Source organism: Poecilia formosa, unplaced genomic scaffold (assembly GCF_000485575.1).
Source record: "Poecilia formosa unplaced genomic scaffold, Poecilia_formosa-5.1.2 Scaffold410, whole genome shotgun sequence".
Lineage (NCBI taxonomy): Eukaryota > Metazoa > Chordata > Actinopteri > Cyprinodontiformes > Poeciliidae > Poecilia > Poecilia formosa.
Window position 1 is genome coordinate 361398 of NW_006800349.1, and position 11973 is coordinate 373370.

Genomic DNA, 11973 nt, shown 5'->3' on the forward strand with positions numbered 1-11973 from the left:
CATTGCTGCTGAATTGTGCTATACAAATAAAATTTGATTGATTGATTGAAAACCAGAACAGATACAAATACATTATCTGAGGCCAAGAGAATATTTGTTACTTGCAGCAGTGTTCTATCAATACTATGGAGAGCTCTGAAACCTGACCGAAACTCTGCAAACAGCTCATTGCTATTTCAATGCTAGCATACTTGATTATCATTGTAAGAATTTTAGATAAATGAATTTGAAAGGATACTTTTTTTTCAAGATTAGCAAAATTGTGTAGTTGATATATTCAACAAGATTTATGACAATTCTTCATCATAAACCAACAATTACCCATAATGCACTTAAAATGTATAATTTTATCTCTTTGTTCAGACTTCCTGTGTGGCTAGCATCTCTTCTCCACACTGCTGAACGCCTCAGAAGTGACCATGCTCGACGCAAGAAAGTCTACCGTCTCCTGCAGAGGAAACTAGTCAGTGGATGAGCTTTTTTATTATTATTTGAGCCCTTCTTACCTGGATCTATTTTATTTTTTTTTTACAGTAGAACATTTTACAGCTAATCAACACAAAGCACAATGAATGGCACCCCTGGATTGCCTGCTATACACCCGCCTATACACTCTACACAGTGAACTCAGTGTTGAATTAAATTGAGCTGTCAAAATTAATAAATATATATTGTGATATTCTTGGCTAGTGTCTTAGAAATAATCAAACAGGGAAAACATGCATGTGTCCTTTACTTGTGAACAGCAGAACATAACTCCAATTTCCTTGTTTTAATGCCAGTTCTAGAGATGTTACATTAATAAGTTGGGCTACCGTGAGCTATCCATGGAATAGGTTCATCTGTATTTCTTACCACTAGGGGGCAACATACATTCCATTTGTTTTAGATGTCAAAATAAGTAATCATTTGGAAAAAAAAAAAAACATTCTACTGCCAGTACTAAATAATTTAGCAAATGGAGACATCAGTCAGTGTTGCATCACCTCCAGAATCAGCTGGTAGTAAACTAAGTCATATTCTGTACAGTCATGTTTAATTCAGTCTTTTTGGAAGTGCCTGACGCCTATCAGGCTATATGTGTTTCACAGATGGGCTTTGGGTTGTTTTGGACATTGATACTGGTGGTTCTTCTGTTGTCTGCCCAGGTGATTCATCAGGTAGTGGTTGTGATGTTAGGTTTCCCATTGGACTTGATGTTGTCCCTGGAACGACAGTCCATGATCGCTTCTGGTATCTCCTCTTAATATAACTGGAGGTTCCTCCACAGTTTGTCTCCATGATAACATGTGGTCAACATGCATTGTGTGTGTACTCTGTCCTTGTATCAGAAAAGTAACACTTCCCAGTTCCTTCAGAACTGTTCCATGAGTCTACTTTAGTCTTCTGAAATTTTGGATATGAACAGTCTCTCCTTACGAAAACACATACATGATCACAGGTGCAACTCTGTGATCATGATGATGCTTCTGCTCAGACCATTTTTGTTCAATGTGTTGGGTGAGTTCAGACTTGAGAACGCGTTGATCTTGAACAAGTTCAGATCTAGGGCCTCATATATAAAAATGTAGGCAGCTTCCACTAAAAATGGATGTACAGACAAATTTAGAAAAGTGCAGCGCACAAAAAATTTCAGATGTATAAAACTTCAGATGCCCATGCCTGCTCACCTTTCCTTTATACATCTCAATCTGCATAAAATACAATGCAACTGTTCATCCACACCTGTCACCATAACCCCAACCCAACTTGTGCATAACACATTTTTTGTGTGCATGCACGCTTTATATATGAGGACCCTGGCATTTCAGGAAAAACTCTGCTGGTGGACAACCTGTCACAATGTGAAGTGTGCTGCGATACATGAGAAGATAGTTGTCCAGTCGATGACTTGAGTGGCAATGTGGCCTTTCCATCTGCTTCTAGCACATTTTTCATCAGGAATCATTTCAGGATTTTTATTGACCTCTTTGCTGCTCCGTTTGATGCATGGAACAGCTGTGTGCCGGATTCCATTTAACTCCAAGAACTGACCAAATTCTTTTGACACGAGTTGAGGTCCATTGTCTGAAACTAGTTCTTCTGTCAATCCATATGACGAAAATAAGCTTCTCAAAATTTCAATGATATGTTGTGATGTGATGGATTACATCAGGAGAACTTCCAACCTTAGGTGAAGTGGTGTGACCACTGGCAACTTTTGTACAGCTTGACAGATTTGGCAGCTTTGGACTTGTTCTTGTATGTCACCATCACACCCTGACCATCACAGGTAACTGAGGGCGAGATATTTCATACGACAGATGCCTGGATGTTCATGATGCAGGTCTTTCAGTACTTTCTGCCCGTAACCTGGTGGGATAATAACTTGTTGACCCAAAAGAACACATCCTTATTCTGCTGACAGCTCTCGTCTGTCAATGAAATAAGGCGTAAGTGCCAATGTTATAATAATATGTCTTTAGAATAAGAGCCCAGCATTGCATCATCAGGGCAGTAAGTGTTGGGCCAGCTGATTTTAGTCTAAGTATAGCCAACAGTGGCTTGTGAACTGCTATGATCATGAATTTCTTCCCATTCAGACATTTGTGGAATTTTTTTTTTTTTTTGGTTGGAAAGGCAAGAAACAATTATTTTATACAATCAAGCTTCCACCACAGTGGAAGGAAGAGAAGGAAAAACATAGGCCAATTCAAGGTTTTTGTATAATAAACAAACATCCATAACAGAAGAGTGAGTGGGGGACGGGGGGGTTGAGAAGGGTCTGGTCTGATTTTTCTTTTGTTAGGGGAGAGAAAGAAAAGAAAAAAAAGAAAAACACAATCAAGAGCATAAATTTGCCAAAAATCCTGAACTAAGGTACAGTACTCAGCACAACATAACTTGCATGTGATAGACATATTTAGTCCACAGAAATTACCAATTTTACATAGTTTGTCCATTTAGACCAGATCCTGATAAAAGATTCTCTTCGACCTTGAACAGAAAAAGTTAGCTTCTCCAGAATGTAAATGACCTGTACAATGTTGACCCAGTCCTCAACTGTGGGTGCTTCGGGCTTTAACCATTTTCTGGTGATTGACTTTTTGCTTGCTGCCAGAAGCATTAACAGCAGCTTTTTATCTTCCACAGTCCAGTTATCAAATGAAATGATTCCTAAATTTAGGGATTCACAATTACATGAGATTCTGTCAATAAAGATGTTATTTAGATGGGAACACTGTCAAGATCCGTGTTATTGTGTGTTTATTTTTGAGTTTTTCTATGTTTTCCTGTTTCCCTGTGAGTCTCTGTCCTGTCCTCCCCGTTGATTGCTCCCCAGGTGTGTCTCATTCCCTTAATTACCCTGTGTGTATTTAAACCCAACTGTTGTCTGTGTTCCTCGTCGGATCCTCGTCGTATGTATTGTGGTTTGAGTTTGTTTCCGTCTAGTCCGTTTGACAGTTGCTACCGGCATTTAGCTGCGTGCTTGTTCCTGCCGTGCTGCCTGCCTTGGACTGTTTGGGTTCTTATTCATCATTAAACCTTCATCATCACCATAACCTGGGTCTCGGCGTCTCTCCTCACCACCAACAACCTCACACCTCTTGACAAACACACTTGTTCCCAAAATGCCTTAATCACCGGGCAACTCCAGAAGATGTGGTGATGATTTGCTCCATTTGTTCCGCAGAGTCTCCAACATGTGTCTCCGCTGCCCTGGTGTTTTTTCTGAATTGGAGTTACAAAATATCGAACAGAGTTTTTCCAACTGAACAGCCGCCATGTATTGGAGCTCGAAGTCATCCAGTGTAATTTATTAAACTGTTCCCAGACTTCAGTTGAGATTGATAGATTTCCTTCTTTTACCCACTTCTTTCTTATGTAGTCTGTGTTACCTTGTTTAGACAATAGAATACCATTGTACAGTATGGAAACTAATTTTTTGCATGAACCTGACTTCAACAAGGACAGAAACACATTAAGAAGTCCTGGTTTGGCCGTTTCCCAATTGTCACGTATATTTTGATTGAAATAGGCCCTAACCTGTAGATATCTAAAGAAGTCGTCCTTCTCCAATCCCTTAGATCTCTGAAGTTCCTCAAAACTCTGAAACACACCTTTCTGAGTAAATGTATGGTAGGTGGTTAATCCCTTTTGGATCCATCCTCTAAATCTCCCATCAATCTTGTTTGGTTTAAAAGCTGAATCAAAGGCACACCATCTGAGTATTCTTATCTGGTTACCCAGTTTACACATTTTAATGACCTTATTCCAAGAATCCAACATTGTGTGTAATATTGACCCATGTGGTATATTCAGCCCCTCCTGCAAGTCCTTGTCCATTAATATATATACTGCTCAAAAAAATAAAGGGAACATTTCACTTTAATTTTGTGTGTGGCTCCAAATCCAGGCCTCCATTGGTTAATAAATTTGATTTCCATTGATGATTTTTGTGTGATTTTTTTGTCAGCACATTCAACTTTGTACAGAACAAAGTATTCAATGAGAATATTTCATTAAATCAGATCGAAGATGTGTTATTTGAGTGTTCCCTTTATTTTTTTGAGCAGTGTATAATGAAGGTGTTCCTTCTACTGTAACTCTTTCCAAATCTTTCCCCCTTTCATTGTAAGATGGAGAACACAGACAGAACACTGGTCTTAATTGAGCTGCAATGTAATAAACCTGTAGATTGGGAAGACCTAGTCCACCTTTCTCTTTCCTTAACTGCAGTGTACTATAGCTCACTCTTGGCTTTCTTCCCTGCCAGACATACCTAGATATTAATCTTTCCCACTCTATGAAACGCCTATCTGATATCAGAATAGGTAAACACTGAAATAGAGGAAGCGCGGGAGAATGTTCATTCTGACCGATTCCACTCTTGAGTATAAATTTGAAAATGGGGTCAAACTCCATCTCTCTATGTCTGATCTCAAATTTGAAATTAGGGGCCCATAGTTGACTTCAAAAATCCTGGAAAAAACCTTGGGTAATGTGACCCCTAAATATTTTATGGATTCTGCTTCCCAGTTCCAATTGTAAAGGCTCCTAATACTGTTTTGTGGGTTATAGTTAAATGTTAAAACCTGAGTCTTGGTAATGTTTATCTTGTAGCCCGAAACCGAACCATGTTCCTCGATCACTCCCATAAGTACACGTAGGGTTTTATCTGGATTTGTCATGGTCAACAATAAATCGTCTGCGAACAGTGACAGCTTTGTTCTCCGGATGCCATGAGAACTCCAGCTATGTCTGTCCTCTGTCTTGAAAAGGGCGAAGAGGAGTGGGGAAACACAGCATCCCTGTCTCGTACCCCTTTCCAGAGTGAAACGATCAGATAGGTCTCCGTTAATTTTTATCCTAGCAGATGGTCTATTGTATAAAGCTGCAATTACATCTATTATGGTCTGGTGGAACCCAAACCTGGACATAACTTTGTAGAGAAAAGACCATCTGACTGAATCAAAAGCTTTCTCTGCATCCAGGCTCAGTACCACAGTCTCTATTTTTTGTTGGACTACATGATTTAAAATATGCGGGGTTTTCCTGATGTTATCCTGAGTCTGTCTCTGCCTGATGGAGCCTGTTTGGTCCTTATGGATTATCATTGGCAGGATGTTTTCCAGTCTCCAAGCGATTATGGCAGTAAATAATTTGTAATCATTATTTAGCACACTTATTGGGCGGTAGTTTCCGCATTCCAGTTTATCCTTTCCCTCCTTAGGGATTAGTGAAATAATTGCATCTCTCCATCAGGGAGGGATGATTTCCTTTTCAAGTACATTGTTGAAAACTCTTAGTAAAACAGGGACTAACTGATCTTGCATTTCTCTGTACCACTCGGAGGTAAACCCATCCGTTCCTGGAGATTTCCCTCCTTTCAGCTTTCTAATCACTGAAATTAATTCTGCTTCAGTTATCTCTGATATTAATCGTTCGTTTTGCTCATCTGTAATGTTTGGCAGAGAGAGTTGGGAAAGGAATGTGTCCATTTGCTGTTCATTGTTCAGATTGGGTTGGGAATATAGAGTTTGGAAAAAATCTCCAAAGCAATTCTGAATCTTTTCTAGGTTTGTTTCAACCCTATTTGTATATATATTCTTTATTTTGTGAATAGTTCTATCCGCTTGTTGTTTTCGTAATTTAAATGCTAGGAGCTTCAGAGATTTCCCCCCTGCTTCATAATATTTCTGTTTAGTAAAGAGAAGTTTCTTTTGTATTTCTTGTATGTTTAAATCATTCAGTTCTTTTTTCACCAACTCAATTTTAGTTCTTGTAGCCCTCTTGAAGGTTTTAGAATATGCTCTTTCTGAAGTTTTTTCAGCTCAAATTCCAATTGAGTTTGTTTTTGTTGTCTAATTTTCTTTTCGTTTGAGGAAAAGGCTATTATTCTTCCCCTGATTACTGCCTTTAGAGCATCCCAAAGTGTTGCCAGACCCACCTCATTATTATCATTCTCTTCCAAATATTGTATTATTTCAGTTTTCATATTCTCCTTAAAGATTGTACTGTTTAATAAGTTTGTATTCAGCCTCCAAAGGGTGGATCTGCTTTTTTCAGCCAGTTGAAGGGAGATATAGATTGGACTAGATCTTATCTCCCAACTTTTCAATTTGTGCACATCTTTCTTAAACATGAAGAAATAGTCTATTCTTGAATATACATTATAGGAAGAGGAATAATGTGTGTAGTCACGGCTGGTTGGGTTCTTATCCCTCCATACATCCACTAATCCCACTTCATCCATCATATTTTTCATTTTTTTACTGATATATTTTGAGTTTGTTTTCCCATTTGAGGAGTCCAGATTTGGGTTTAACCTAATATTAAAGTCGCCAGCACAGATCATTACACCCTGACTTTTTGTTGCTGCTAATTCAAGAATTTTCTTGTAAAATGACCAGTCGCTACCAGGTGGGGCATAGACATTAACAAGACTTATCAAGATGCCATCTATTTTTCCTATAATTAAAATATAACGACCCTCCCTGTCTTTATGTTCTGCAACATGTTCGTAGCACAAGGAACTCGATATTAAAATTACAACCCCTCTTCGTTTCCCGGAGCTGTGGGAGGAAAAGTAAACAGATTTAAACCCCATCTTGTTCAATTTGGCATGTTCAGAATAATCTAGGTGGGATTCCTGCAGCATTGCTATTTGAACTTTATCCTTCCTGAGTTTAGATAGTACTCTCCATCTCTTGATCGGGTTATTTATACCATTTATATTGAAAGAAGCCACCTTTAACTGTGTCTTCCCCATTTGTGTAGGTGTCTTCCCCAAGTCACTAGAGACCCTAAAGCTCCCCCACCACTCACTAGAACTGACATAAACAGAATATGAACAGAAGAACCAGAAACAAACATATAAGCAAGAACCATGAAAAAACAGAACATGTTCAGGATCCAAGGCAGGGGTCTGATGACTAGACCCTGTTGAGCTTCTAGGAAACAGCCCAGTAGGGAAAAACCTCCCAAAATGTTAAGGAGGGCCCTTACAGGTGGCAGCAGCCCAAATAGGAGTGGACCCCAAACAGACCTTTATAAAATCCCATCATCCTTAAAACAGCCCTCTGTAAACTTATCTGTAAGTGGAAGATCCCAGGGGGGTCAGAGGGGGAGATGGGACCCCCAGTTCTCAGGTCGCAGGTGGAGATGTTCTTCTGAAAGCCTGGAGCCTCTTTGTAGTTTTCTCCTCTTGCAGAGCCAGAGGAGCCTTTCTGCCTCCTCACCTCCTTCCTGCTCCAGGACAGCTGGTCAATCTGTTCCTTCAGAGAAGCTGGAGATCTGATGACTCTAACTTTGTAGCCCTTTTTAGCCAGATCCTCGGTGGTCTCCTCTATGGTGTCGTAGGTCCTGGTCCCCTCTTTATGTTTCACTCGCAGCCTCGCCGGGAAGAGAGTCTGAAACGGAACCCCGTTCTCTTTCAGTACCCTCCGAACCTCGGTGTACTCTCTGCGCTTTCTGAGGATGGCTGGTAGATAATCATGATCCAGATTTATATTTATAAGTGAGCTCAGAGGATGAAAGAGACCATCCTATAGTGAGAAGGGAATTTTATATATATATATATATATATATATATATATATATATCTTGATATGTAATTTTTAGGATTTACTTGTTAAAATTTTTTGCAAGATTTTCGACTTTTTTCAAATAGTTAATCTTTATCTGTCCAACTTAGATCCCCTAATCTTAAGTAGATCTCATGGTATAACAAGCAACAGTTAGACCTGTCATGTTAACAAATTTTGCTGGACGATTAATTGTCTAAAAAATTATTGTGATAAACGATAATATTGTTTGAAGGCCTTTTAACACTGATTTAATGGAAATGACTAATAATGCATGCTATTTCCTGCCATGGATAGATGCACTTTATTTTCAAAAGAACACATAACACTGGAACTGATAAACTAAATCAGTTCCAGTGTTAATTAATTCTCAGTCTCCATTAACAAAAAACGTACTTGAATAAAAACTAAACAACATAAAGCCAAAGTGGAAATAAATACTGCATTCAACCAAAAGAGTGCAGATTATGAAGTCTGTATACTAGATTTGTCATAAAGTGTGTTGGTTGGTGGTGAGGAGAGACGCAGGTAGACCCAGGATGTAGATGAAAATGATTAGTTTAATGATGAAGATGCTCAATCAGTCCAAAAACAGGCGGCACGGCAAAGAAGTTAGCACACAGCTAAACCCGGTAGCACTGATACACTGAAGACTGAAAAACTAGAGCTGACACCGACACAGGACTTAACCAGTACTACTGTGACGACTAACAGACTGACGCTGACAAAGACGTACGTTAGACATTAGACAATGACCCGACGAGGAACACAGACAACAGGTGGGACTAAATACACACAGGGGTGATCAAGGGAACGAGACACACCTAGGAAACAATCAACGGGGAAGACGCAGAGACAGAGACTCACAGGAAACAGGATAACAACACAGAAATAACTCAAAAATAAACACAGAAAACTACGGATCATGAGAATATTGGCCTTCAGTAATGACTAGATTTAAATGGAGAAGATGGGCACATCCGACTACCTAATGCAGTAGTTCACACTACACGATTTTTTGCCCCTATTTTCCCCTTATGACAATCTTAGATTGTTGGCCGATCTAAGATTGTTGCTGCTGATTTCGTAACCGATCATCCTGTAGTGTATGGTGTGTTACGGTAGATCGTCGTGGCCGCTCCGATCTAAATCAGGGGTTTTCCCCGACTGGGAGCTTAAAGCTGAATATGACAGGTAGCCAATCAGAAAGCTCGGATTCACCTCCTGCTTTCTGAGGGGAAATTACGGAGGGGAATCTCAAACAGCTGACACGGCGCAACACGAAGTCCAGCGGACATCGGAGATAATATGTGGAAACAACATTAATGTTTATTCAACATTTCGTGCAAAGAATATAGAAATGACAAGGAGAGGAGTTGGAGCCAAATTGCTACCGCAGTTGATAAACCCAGTAAGTTTTCAGCTGTTCTTCGTTAACGTGACATAAATAGGTTATAATGATTTTCATTCAGTCAGGACTCCAGCCACATGCATCACAGGTAGATTCTAGTAAAGCATTGATTAATGCCTGATTTTAAAATTATTTTGTGCCCATGTGGCTGGACACACACGATCGAACCCGGTTGAACCTATACCTAGGATTTCTGTCGGCTAATGGTGGTCTCAGGTTTAGAAAATGGGCCGACAACTGGTGTAGTGTGCGCTGGACATTACACTAAGGAAATGAGGAAGGGAGGGTCAGTGGAGAGCACCGGAGTTGAGCCTTTTTTTATTCAGTGTCAACAGAAAGAAAAAAAGGCAGGAAGAGACGATAAAGCCGATAATTAAAATGAGGTCGATAGGTTGAATTTATCGTGCGATTAATTGATTTATCGTTTATCGCGACAGTCCTAGCCACAGTTGTACAATTTAGCATTATTTCCCAACTTTTTGAGTTTTCAAATTAATTGTAGATGGACTTAAAATAACCCTTCTTGATTTAAAATGTATTTGTTGCGTGCTTACAGTACATAAACCCTGTTTTTTTAAATCGCCATTAAAATTTAGTTTCAAAGTTTCATTATGAAAGCTGAATTTAATCATTTATTAACAAAGTGAGATTCCCAGGATTTCAAATATTCAAGTGTTTTCTTTTTTTCTTCATTTTTTTATTTTTAGGAAATCTTAAGTAAAATCCCCTTACTGTATTGAATATAAAGTTTTATCTTGAAACTACAATTATTTAATTATTGTTAATTTAGAAGTTGTATTTGCTGTCTGAGTCTGTCAAAGTCATTTATCCAATGCAGAACCATAAACCATATGTGGTGGTTTGAATTTTTCTAAAATCATATTTTAGTATTCATCTTCAGTCAATTTAGTAGTTAGTAATTATATTCAACTTAATAGTAAAGAGCCAGGCTCACAAATATGCTTATAAAAATGTCTATTCTTCAGTTTTAGTTTATGTATTCATCTTCAGTCGATTTAACACATGAACTCTTACCTCACCCAGCCATTTATAGCTTTTGTGTCAATGTTAGTGATGAGATTTGACACCTTCCTTCGTCACACACAGAAACATCTACCAGCTATGTACTGCCACGATGCGCTCTGCCACCCATTTGTTGAGACTGAGAAGACATGGAATTTATTTTCGACTTCCCTCCATTCACTCTTCAGCTGAGTGAAGTTGACACCCTACCCACGTGAAAAATTTCAGCAAATAGCCTTGAGTGGTTAGTGCTCCATTAGTGCAGGTCTGTGCTGTTAAACTTTTCGTTTGTGCTGTTCTGGTTTCTGAGATATTAAACATTTTTTTAGGTCATCCCCCCATCTTGTTCCAAAACAAACCAAAGTGGACTACTTCGTTAGTGCTCTGTTTGTGCAGGCTTGAGCTGTTTTTCAAGTTGGATATCAGATATTGGCACTCCGAGGAGTAAGCAACGTTTACCTCAAGGTTGATCTGATTTATGAACGCTTATTTCAGTCAGCCGTTCTCTAGCTCCCACCTCAAGCACTTGGAGGTTCACTTAGGGACCGTCTACAAATTTCCAAACCAAACACTCCTAAGAAACAAATGCAAATAGATGTCTTGCCTATTTACAGACACACTATAATTTTTTTTAAGTCATAAGTGACAGAATGGACAGAATGTGACAGAAATAATTACAAAAATAATTTCTTTTTTTGTTTACTTGCTTCTATTTTTCTCGTGCTGCACTTCTCTTGCTGAGATGCGCTGTACTGCAGTTACAACGGTTCGCCACCAGTAGGCACATAGAGCACAGTGACGCTCCTGACTCAGCGAGCCAACGGCAATTAAGCGCAGTAACGGCTGGTCAGCGAAGGCGCTCACTGCCGCTCTCGTGTCTGAGTTCATCAAAATAAAAGAACCTGCGCAAAACCACACTGACTAATTTTTAAGTGTGCAACACATATTCAATATTTTGAAGAATTTTAACATTAAAAAGTAGTTTTTTCTTCAATAGCTTCCAAGTCATGTGATCTATTAACTCAAAATCAGTGTGAAGTTTTTCTAGTCGTCCATATGGATGAGGCACACTCATTTTTATTCCATTTTAACATTTTTGATATTTTTGTCTTTTTTTGTGTCAAAATGTATTTTTTTTCTATAGCTTCTGGGTCATGTGACCCATTTACACTAAATTCATGTGAAATTGTTCTACTAGACTGTGAAGATGAGGCACACCCATTTTTATTCCATTTTAACATTTTTGATATTTTCGTCTTTTTTGTGTCAAAATGTAGTGTTTTTCTATAGCTTCTGGGTCATGTGACCCATTTACACTAAATTCATGTGAAATTGTTCTACTAGACTGTGAAGATGAGGCACACCCATTTTTATTCCATTTTAACATTTTTGATATTTTTGTCTTTTTTTGTGTCAAAATGTATTTTTTTTCTATAGCTTCTGGGTCATGTGACCCATTTACACTAAATTCAT

General features: G+C 38.7%; 2 long non-coding RNA genes across 2 annotated transcripts in view; one reads left to right on the forward strand and one right to left on the reverse strand.

Annotated features, from left to right (window-relative positions):
- The window catches only part of LOC107833579 (uncharacterized), a 14381-nt gene extending 6396 nt beyond the window's left edge, over positions 1–7985 (reverse strand). The window contains exons 1-2 of the long non-coding RNA XR_001659342.1: positions 7619–7985; positions 6842–6844 (exon numbers count right to left, since the gene is read on the reverse strand). This is a non-coding gene — a long non-coding RNA (uncharacterized LOC107833579). The remainder of the gene's footprint in view (positions 1–6841; positions 6845–7618) is intronic.
- Positions 1557–11190, forward strand: LOC107833580 (uncharacterized). Its single transcript, XR_001659343.1, has 3 exons — positions 1557–1567; positions 7743–7745; positions 10395–11190. It is a non-coding gene; the product is annotated as an uncharacterized LOC107833580 (long non-coding RNA).
- The last annotated feature ends 783 nt before the right edge of the window (positions 11191–11973 follow it).